Source organism: Alligator sinensis, unplaced genomic scaffold (genome assembly GCF_000455745.1).
Source record: "Alligator sinensis unplaced genomic scaffold, ASM45574v1 scaffold322_1, whole genome shotgun sequence".
NCBI lineage: Eukaryota > Metazoa > Chordata > Crocodylia > Alligatoridae > Alligator > Alligator sinensis.
Window position 1 is genome coordinate 1602405 of NW_005842154.1, and position 10217 is coordinate 1612621.

The window sequence follows — 10217 nt, forward strand, 5'->3', positions numbered from 1 at the left end:
TTTGACTTACATTTAGTAAACAAAACTAAAAAAGTACCCCCATGTTAATTTTATGTCACAATAGCCACAAGTATTTGAACTAAAATACTTGGTTGGGAAAAAATTAAATACAGCATGTTCAATGTGGTTTAAATGTTATAGTCAAACAAATTCAAAGATTTGTGTGGAAAGAAATTATTTATGTTGGAATACTTATAAAAATGTAAAGACAATGCACAATAACATGTACTTCCCTTACAGGTTTCCCTCATCAACCACAGGGGTTAGGTTCCTGAAAGTTCATGGTTGGCAAAACCATCAGGGCTGGGGGAACAGGGGTTGTCGGGGGGGACAGGGGGGAAGGGAGAGGCATGAGCAGGGCCATGGAGGTCATGGGGGGTGTTTTCAGCCGTGGTTGGTGAGGGAAACCTGTACATTGATTTTTTTAAATTTAAGAAAAAAAATTAAGGCACTGAACTATTGACACACTACTTCTAGCACACCCAAAGAACTGTGCATGATATGCCGTGGTTGTCCACTCATCTACTTCAACAGAGTTTAACTCTCTTCCACTGAGGTCATTGCGGCACCTCCGGTTTCTCTGTCACTATTTATATAAACATTGGAACTACTTATTAGTTCCATTTCAGAATCAGATTGAGGCAAATCTGTTTCAGAACTACTCGAACCATATTCTCTTTTGCTAAAGGATGGTTTTATCAATGAGTCTATGGGCAAGGGCACCTTATCGCACTGCATCTTCTTCACTAATTATGCTTCTGACTGATTCTCCAGAAGCAAGAGATTTTGAGAAATAGAAACAAGCTTAGCAGTGCATTCATTTGGTTTTGCTTTGACCTGCACAGCCAATTAGGTGAATTCATAACTTGATTTTTAGCTTGTGTGTATTTACCCTCCAGTTTACAAATCAATTAAACATATATGTACTCTCTCTCATACTTCCTAGGGATAATCACCTGAAAAACATTAATTACAACTTTGAAACTGCCAAGCTTGCCTAATATTGTATTGGCATCCATTCATTGTTACTAATGACTATTATGAAACAGTGAATTTTTAGAAATGGAAAAGTTCCCACGGAAAAATAAAGCACTGGAAAATTTTCTGCCCCACATCTCTGAGCATGCCAAAGAGAGAAGGAGAAAGAGCACATTTGTATCTTACTGAAAGTGACAGGGGTGCAGGTTGTAACTGTGTTGGTCTAAGGACATAGGCAGACAAGGTTCTTTGGGTAAAGAACCTTACTGAAAGTGATGCACTTTCTTTTCTGTTTGATATTAGTTGGTTAAACTTGCCATTCATAAAGATTAAATCTGCATTGGAGGTCATCAAATTTTGCATTCATCTCATGTAACAGCATAATTATTAGTAGGTCTAGACCAACTAGACCCTATCCTCAAGTGGGCTTTTTATTTAAAAAATAAAACATTGAAAACCTGCATGGTCAGGCAAGATGCCAACTCTTTTTTTCCATGCTTACTTTACAGTGCTGGAAGCAGAGGTATTCAGTAAATATTTCTGCTCTATGTTTGGGGAAAACCCAAACTTATATAATAGAAGGGTGAAAATAACTTTTATTTCACTTGTAAATCAGGTCAATTTTAGACAGCAGCTGCTGAAGTTAAATGTTTTTCAAATCTTCATGTCCTGATAATTTGCTCTGAGGAAATTTTCAAGAGTTGGCTGAAGGATTTCTTTGCACCTTTGAGATTCAGCAATTCTTAAGAGAGAAACACTGGAGAAGTTCTAGCAGTCTGAGAGCCAGCATGCACCAATATTTAAATAAAGATAATAGAATGATCTGGGTAATTATAGGCTTGTCAGTCTGACACTGATCTTAGGCAAAATAATGGAATGGTTTATACAGGATTCACTAAATTAATGGAGGGGTAATCTAATGCCAATTAATGTGCATTCCTAGAAAACAGTTTGAGTAGATCCAGTCTGATACTGCTTTTGATAAGATTACAGTTTTAGATGGTAAATGTAACAGTACTGATGTCATATATGTTGCCTTCTCCGAAGTGTTTTCATTTGGTTCTATATGATAGTTAAAACATTATGAAAGAAGAAACTTTCATGGTACAAAAATTAACACGGCACACATTAAATGAATTCTTTTTAAGCATTTCTCCAACTCTTAATTGTGAATGTCCATGTAGTGTCCATGTTTCTAGGGGGTTCTACAGTAGTTAGTTCTTGGCCACATGATACTTAGCATTTTATCAGTAACCTGAAAGAAAATGTATAATGGTTACTGATAGTATTCAGACTACATAGAGATCTATGGCAGTTATAAATCACAGGTTACTGATGCACAGCATTTTAGATGTCAAGTTATAGATCCCGAAACAAAGAATGCAGGCCTTACTTGCAGGAAGGAGCACTCTAGTCTAGGAAGCAGTGTCTAGCTATATGTATAGCAGCAGATAGCAGTATACAGATGTGTTTTAACACTATCATTCTTCCTTGCCCTTTATAGTCAGTGTCCTTTTAGAACATTGGTTGTCAACCCCATTAGACTCAAGGCACCCCTTAGACTAAAAGCATCCCAGCTCTCAGCTTTTATAGATTTTTTTGCCTACAGAAAAATAATAGAGCAATTCTTCTATGGCAAAGAATTGGAAAGACGACTTTAGGTCTAAATGTTTTTGACACTATGAATTCCTTTTGAAATCTCTGGTTTTATGTTGTGATCTAGCAAATTGTCCGTCAAGAATGACAGCGGGGCGTGGGCAGGGATGGAGCCCTACATCTAGGCCCCCAACCCCCACTCTGGGTCTGGCCATGCTTTCTTCCCCGCCCCCCCCTGCTCTGGGTCCAGTTCCATTCAACTCTCACCTCCACGCCACGGCTCTGGGTCTGGCCTTGCTCCATCCCCACCCCCTTCCCCACTGCTCTGGGTGCGGCCCCGCTCCACCCTGCTGCTCCAGGTCCAGCCCTGCTCCACCCCCCTGCTCTGTGTCCACCTTCCTCCCTCCCTGCCTACCGCCTCCCCCTCCCTGCTGGCTGTTCTGGGGGGCATTGGGGCAGTGGGGAGTCACTGTGATTTTCCCCCCCCCGCTTGCCCTCTCAGTGGTGGGAGGCAGGGAGGAAGCCCTGCTGCTAGGGCAGTCAGGGTGTGTTCACTGCCGCTGCAAACTTCCCTGGCAGTGGTGCAAATGTGGGCGTGCCGAGCCCAGACCATGGAGCTAATTGCCGTCTGCCCTCTCAGTGGTGCATGTGCAGTTGCCCAAAAGCGTTACAGACAGACAGACTAGGCCTTTTATTATATTAGGCTAGCCAATTGCATGTCAAGAATGACAGGGGGAAGTGGGTTGCGAGGGGAGCCCCATTCCCACCCCCACCCCCCTGTCCAGGCCTGCTCCCCCCTTTCTTCCTGCTGCTTGGGGTCTGGGCCTGCTCCCCGCCTCCCCTCTGCACCAGCGGGGGGAGGGGAGAAGCAGGCTCGGGGCTGATGTGGGGTGGGACAGGAGTGGGCCCAGGCCCAAGGAGGGGAGGCCTTGCCCCTCCCACTCCATCCCCTGTGTCCCCGCCATCATGACGGTGCTCCACTGCCCTGCCACCTCCTGTTTGAATGCATATTCGGACTCTGATTGGCTGTTTCACTTGGCTAATCAGAGCATGAATAAATTGTTATGAACAGACAGATTGAGGCTTTTATAATATTAGAATTATGTGTTTGTGTTTGTACACCTAGCAGTGTTTATATTGTGTGACACCCTGTGGCACCCTTAAAAGGATGTCTTGGTACCCCAGGACGCTGTGTGGGACCCTGGTTGAGAATTACTGCTTTAGAAAATGAACATGAGGTGTGTAAATGGATGTAATGGATTCCTTTTATTGTCCAGATCATGTTGCTTGTGTGCTGTATCCTACTGTCCTGTTTTTCGCTTGGGGATTTCTATCAGAATGTTGTCTCTGAATTTGAAGCCCCCATGTACCACTGACTGTTCTAGTTACTGGAAAAAAGGATAATTCAGTTTCCTTTTGTTTTGTCATGCTGCTTGAGTGATTGAAGATAGAAGGGTTTCCATCACTTCACTCCCAGTTGACAGGGTATTTTGATTAAACTGTATGCACCTTCCCAAGTTGTAGCAGATGAGAAGTGACCTGATTCTGATGAGGTTGTACTGCTTTAGAGAGCTCCCAGTAGCTTCAGAGAAACCTGACTGACCTTGAGTTTTTCATTTTTCATCTTGGCAAAGCAGTGGTAGCAGCTGCAGAGGCACTGGACCGATCTCTAGGCCTAGGCCAGTTCTGCAATAGGATAAGTTTGCTTGTAAGGTTCTATATTAAAAGATGCTCCTAGTGTAGACAGTTTATACAAGCAGAAAATGGCTTTTACCAGTATAGCTTATACTGATATCCTGAGTGAAATAAACTATGCCAGCAAAAGCAGTTTTTTGCTGGTATAAAATGTTTCAAGAAAAAATTATGCCCCAAGCACAATTGCTGTTAGTAATAAATATTCCAATATAGACATGGCCTTAAAAAGCTAGCACTATGTCTGTTTGTATTCAGTGCACATTCAGAAGGAGGTAGATACTTTAAAAATGAAAGCTTAAATTCAGCAGAAGTGATGATGATTGTTTTCCTTTGACCACTTGGCATGAAGAAAGATAGCTGCTCTTTGGTAGCATGTCAGTCAGTAGATTTTCAAGTTCTGCATAAACTGACTCTTAACAAAAATCCCTTTTCCTGAGATTACGTGCATCATAAGTATTCTTTTCTCTTTTCTAGATGATCATGGGAACAGCAATGGCAGTCATGTAAAAATCTTTTTACCGAAAAAGCTGCTTGAATGTCTACCAAAATGTTCAAGTTTACCAAAAGAGAGGCACCGTTGGAACACTAATGAGGTAGCTTAATCTTTTTTATTAATACAGAGTATTTTTCTTGATGTGAATTGGTTCATTCCTTTGTTTGGGAGCACATTACCTTAGGTATCTAAGGGAAAGTGTGTCACTTATCTTGAGCAGCTTGTTGTTTTACAGAATAAAATGAGATTAAAAAATGTAGACTGAGTTTTGGATTGTATTGTTTCAAAATGAAAGATGGGCAAGCTGACTAATATAGTAGGAGTCTGTGTTGCTGTCAGAGGCATAGTAAACTCTATATATGTATTCTTTAAATGTTCTTACTGTTGTCAAGAATTAATGAAGGTATGGTTTTGATATTACACTATGTTAAAATTGAAAATGCCTTACTATTAAAATACCTTACGATAGACTTCCTAACAGTCAAATGATATTTATCCCTCCTTGAAAAATAGACTTCTGTTTGAATACACCCTAGGTTTTTGAGGAATTTTTGAGAGATCTTTGGTAAGAGCACAGTATCTGGAGGATCAAGTGTCTCAGACTTGGAAGCCAATTCTGAAATCAAATGAGGATGCTATTTTGAGTCTGTTTATATAATTTCCATCAACCATAACAGTGTTTTGGGATTAGTCAAAACAAGATAAATTAAAATTTTTATTTTTAAAATTCAAATGTTTATAGATACAACCTGAAGCTTAGAGCACAGTTTATTTGTATGCCTGAAACTGTTTTTCAAACTTTTTAGGCAGTCAGGATACAAGTTATACTTTAGGATCCACAGCATAATTTTAGGCTTGTATAGAATTGTTTGTTCAAAAAATGCTTTTGTCATATTTGTATGAACTCTCTCATTCTAAGAAATAATAAACTAGAAAAATATTTCACTAGATGAAGTAATTTAAGTATTTGCCTGTTACAAGCTAATTGTTCTTATTCCCATAACAGTTAGTTATAAAATCTATATAAAATCTACTGACATTGTTTTATGATAGAAGATGGCCCTTCAAGCACAAAAAATACTAACTCAGTTTGTAAAAATCTGGCAAGTGATTTGTCAAAAATATAACTTTTTTATTACAGAGTTAAATTCATACTTGTCCATTTTAATTCACAAAATATGGTATGTGATATGATACAATACATGATGCGGGCTTGGTGTGTCTTCTAAAAAAACTGTTGTCAGAAATTTCAAATAATTCTAGAATAGTACTTGGTATTATGTTTAGACTTTTTTATCTTAGTAATTTGAACTAGACTATAAATCTGAAACTTGGCCATTTTCCCCTTATACAGTAAAAGCTTTGTTATCTGGCATGAGTGGTGTAAGGCAGGTGCCGGTTATCTAAAAATTCTGGTTATCTGAGAGTTGTATGGAAAACGGTGTCATACTTGTAGTGCAAATACTTGATGCGCATGCACATGCCTGATAAACTTGGCAAAGATTCCAGTTGCTGAAGTGAGGATTTATTTTGGGGGTTATTGGAAATTCCAGTTAATAGAGTATTCTGGTTAGTTAAATTCTGGTTAACACAGCTTTTACTATCAAATTAGTTTTCTGGTGTGATCATATTTGCAATAATAGCAGTGTGCATGAACTAGTAACAATTCCAAGCAGTTTAAAAATGTGTTTTTTAGACCAGGATTTCTGAAGAACTGCTCTTAACACACTCCCATGAAATCTTAAACATAGTTTAATTACTTCAACCACTTTTTAGTGGTTCTTTTAGTGTTGAAATTAAGTAGTTTTTGCATTATTTGAATTGCATGCACATGTGGCCTGTAAACTGTTTCGCAGTGTTTTAGAATTCCTCTATCCATAAATAAAGGAGGTCTGACAGTTGTCAAGTTTAAGGGGAATGATTGTGCATTGTGAGAGAGTATTATTTCGCTTTTTGTTTTGATAAGTTTTTAATAGTGTAGGAAGACAATGGAAGTGTATTGCAAGTATACTATTTGGCATGTCAGTCACACTGTAGACAGTGGACATGAAACCATATTTGTTGAAAGCTTTGTTAGTGTTAGTTGCAGTACTTTGGAAGTAGTTATACTGAAACTAACTTTATTGGCAAATATTTTAGCTGTTATTTAATGAAGATCAGCTTCTTGGCAATGATTCTTGAATCAGTTTACCTTGCTCTTCTTGCACATGGACTTTGCCGTTGTTAACCATGCTGTTTTGCTTTTGAAAAGTTTATTACATTAGGCCGTTACTGTGATATAGGAATGACACTCTAGACAGCATGCAACCGAAACAGTCTGCCTTCTGAAAGAAGCTGTTTTTTCCTCTTTGTTATATATTCTGCTGGGTGCAATGAATTTATAGTGGAAAGCGTCTGGGGCCACTTGTACATGTGACAGGGGTTTGGTCCCCTAAATTGAAACGGTGGGTTTTTAATTGCGATAATTAAAAACACACTGTTTCAAATTAGGGACTTCTGTTACAGTGAGGGGGTGCCACCACCGCAGAAGAAAGGACCAGGGCCCTCCGCAGCTCAGGGGCTGCTCAGCCCACAGTCAGTTTCCCCCCCACAGCTGAGGAAGACATGGGCAAGCTCGGTGAGGGGGGCGGGGGGGGGGGGGGGGGGGGGGGGGGGGGGGGGGGAAGGATCGGGTCCCTTGCCACTTCTGCCTTCAGGCCACCTCTCCTGCGGTGGGGTGGGGGCAAGCTGTCAAAGGCTGCAACATTACAAATAGCTATGTTGCTAATTAAACTACATGTGGGCGTGGTTTAGTTTGCAATGTAGGAAACTCATTTAAATTGTAAAAAACCTCCACACATGTACAGCGTGATGCAATTAAACCACAAAAACGGTCAATATTCGTCACGTGTACAAACTCCCTGGATGGCTAGAGTGTGTTGGCCTTGTCCTGTCTCAGGACTGGAGAACAGACTCTTTTGCCTAGATCAACTCTGTTGATGGAAAATTTTCCTGAGCAGATTGCTGCCTTAGTATAGGTGCAGATGTGCAAAGTTACCTTTGCTTGTTATCAGAGCCTACAGTTTGTGTTGTATCCTCTTCTCCACAGTTGTGATGCTTTATTATGATTTAAATAAATATTGGTATTTGTCTGAATCCAAACAAATATGTATTTCTTGTGTAGGATTAACTAATTTGATACTTATATTTTAATCAATAACTCATAAAATTAGAGGTAAGTGAACATTTTGATTCTATAAAGACTTAACTAGAAATTCCTGTAATCCATGTTCCAGGAATTTGCATCTCTGTTGTATTCTTGTAGAAATATTTTGGGGTTAGTTTACTTACTGTAGTGATCTAAGCACTGCCCCTTAATGTTAATTCAGTTGGTAGAGATGAACAGGTTTTTTGTTTTTCTCTTTTTTTAAGAAAAATTCTGTGTACACAGTGTTAGAAAATTTGAATTTTTCTGAGGTAAGCGAAAGTTCAACAGAGGCAACTTAGCCCTGTTTCAGTCATGGGTAAGCTGGTCCTATTTAGCTTCCATTTTTTATTAAATTTGGGTATAGGGACTGTTAACACAGAACAACTGAGGTGCTGCAAATTCCTGCCCTTGCTCCCAAGTCAGGAGCAGATTGACTTGATAGGAAGGGAGGATTTTGCTTGAAGGACTTTAATCAGGACTAGAAAAGACATTTGTGGTAGAATTTTTTTTATAGTAGTGCATTACATTTCAGTGACATGCACTTGGCATTGTTTATTACTTACTTTGAGCTAGTGAGTGAGTCTTGGACATATTTCTAATTAAAAAAAAGAAAATTTTGCTAAACAGATATGTGTATTATTTTATAGGGCTTGTGAAAAGATTTGGAACTATGGAAAAACTTGAAACTATGTAGAGCAAACTATGTAGGGCATTGCGAGAGAGTTGCAGAAACGTACTGTTTGTGATCAACAAATCTTTGACACTATTATCTATCTAATTCAGTTTGGACTCTGACTGCCTAGATCCACCTTTTAGGGTTGCTTTTTTGTCAATTTTTGTGGAAACATTTCAGTGAAATTGAAATATGCTTTATATACCAATAACTTCCTGGTCTTAAAATTTCCCAGATCATCATGGACATGTCTGATCTGGAATAGGGGCTATGCTGTAGATCCTGTGAAGTTTGAAGACTTGCCATTATTAGGTGATTAGAACAGAGGTGTGGGAAACATTTGTTTTCCCCTCTATCAGTGGCTCTCTGTGATTTTTTTTTTTGGGAAAGTTCCTTAATCTCTTCTATATTATTCCTCACTTGTAAAATGGTATGAAATACTTCACATGGAATTGAGGATTATATGTCCCTAGTTCAGGGAGAATACCCTTTGAAATCTGTAGTTAGACTTTACATGAAGTAAAATAATGCTTTACATAGTAAGAGAAATGTGGCCTTTTAAAATGCCCACAACTTTTTATTGAGATATTTGCTTTCAGTCAGATGATGCGCATTTAACTAAAATGTTTGATGGAAATATGTTTCCTTATCAAAATGTCATCTCTTTTAAAATGAAGTTAATGGTGTTTTTATATTTTACTTTGAAGAAGGTATTCCTTGTAAAATTTATTTTTTTTACTAGAGTTTGTAAAATCATAGGATCAGCTAAGCTGTTTAATTATGGTTTCATAATTTTTTATTGAGATTCTTGTGACACTTTATGTACTTTGCTTTTTGGGAAGCTGAGTGGAATTTCACATAACTTTGCAGATAACACCATCGTACTTTATTTCTAGAAAATAATTATTTAAAAGTAGACTTTGGGTACCAGTGTGTTGCATTGTTAGTATGCATGCAGTGAACACAGTTGCATTCTTTTTTTGCCATCCAATGGATTAGTGGCTTCTCTTCACACTGGCAATTTTTTACATGCTGTTTCAAGTTTTGATAGCCACTCCACAGTTGTGATAGAGACTCATTTTCTGCTCAGATACCCTTACATATAAATATTGGACATAAAGTATTAAATAAGCCTTTTGTTTTGATATCACTCTTTATCTCTCTCCCCAGTTTCTGTAGAAAGGAAACAGACCCAGCTATCACAATTGACAGTCTTGCTTTATATGGTAATTAACTGTCTTGGTAGGGGGAAAAAGTAAAGGTTAGTTGAAGTGAGCCGAAAGCAGTGGTGGTTACTTTTGCTGTTGGGAGTCCAGACCTGTTTCCTTAAAGATGAAAGAAGACAACTGCACGAAAGGAGAGAGAGAAGAACAGCAAATAGAGACAGTGCTTTCTGATGCTGACTCTTACTTCTGGGCTTGCTGCTAGGGAAGGGCACAGAACGAGAAATGGTTTACAGCAGTGTTGCAGATGAAGTCTTGGCTAGTTCATTATTATAAAGAAAACAGAAGACAAAAAGTCAGAGGGGAAGGAGAAGACATAAGGATGAGAAAATAAAAGGTAATGTAAAGGTGAAGCCGAGTGCAGGAATTCAG